Below are 348 nucleotides of genomic sequence, written 5' to 3' on the forward strand. Positions count from 1 at the left end.
TTCTTTCTTTATGTTCAGAAACAGTATAAATTACTTCAGCTGGAAGTTTTAGGTAATTGTTGTTCAAATCCAACCTTTCAAAAACCCCAAAATACTAAACTCTTTGTATTGTGTCATTGTCTTCTTAATGTTGCAGTCACCTGGTTATCTTACGGGAAGAACACAACAATGTAATTACTAGTTATGAAAGGTGAAGTATTACTCCAGTACCATAACTACTTCAATCAAATGTCACCAATGCACAAAGACTGTCTTCTGTCATCAACAATGCAACAAAATGAGTTGCATGTTAATTGAAAGTAAACTGGGTGTGGTAAAGTGACAGGTTATGAAAATGTTCCAGACAAA

Source organism: Gouania willdenowi, chromosome 4 (genome assembly GCF_900634775.1).
Source record: "Gouania willdenowi chromosome 4, fGouWil2.1, whole genome shotgun sequence".
Taxonomy (NCBI): Eukaryota; Metazoa; Chordata; class Actinopteri; order Blenniiformes; family Gobiesocidae; genus Gouania; species Gouania willdenowi.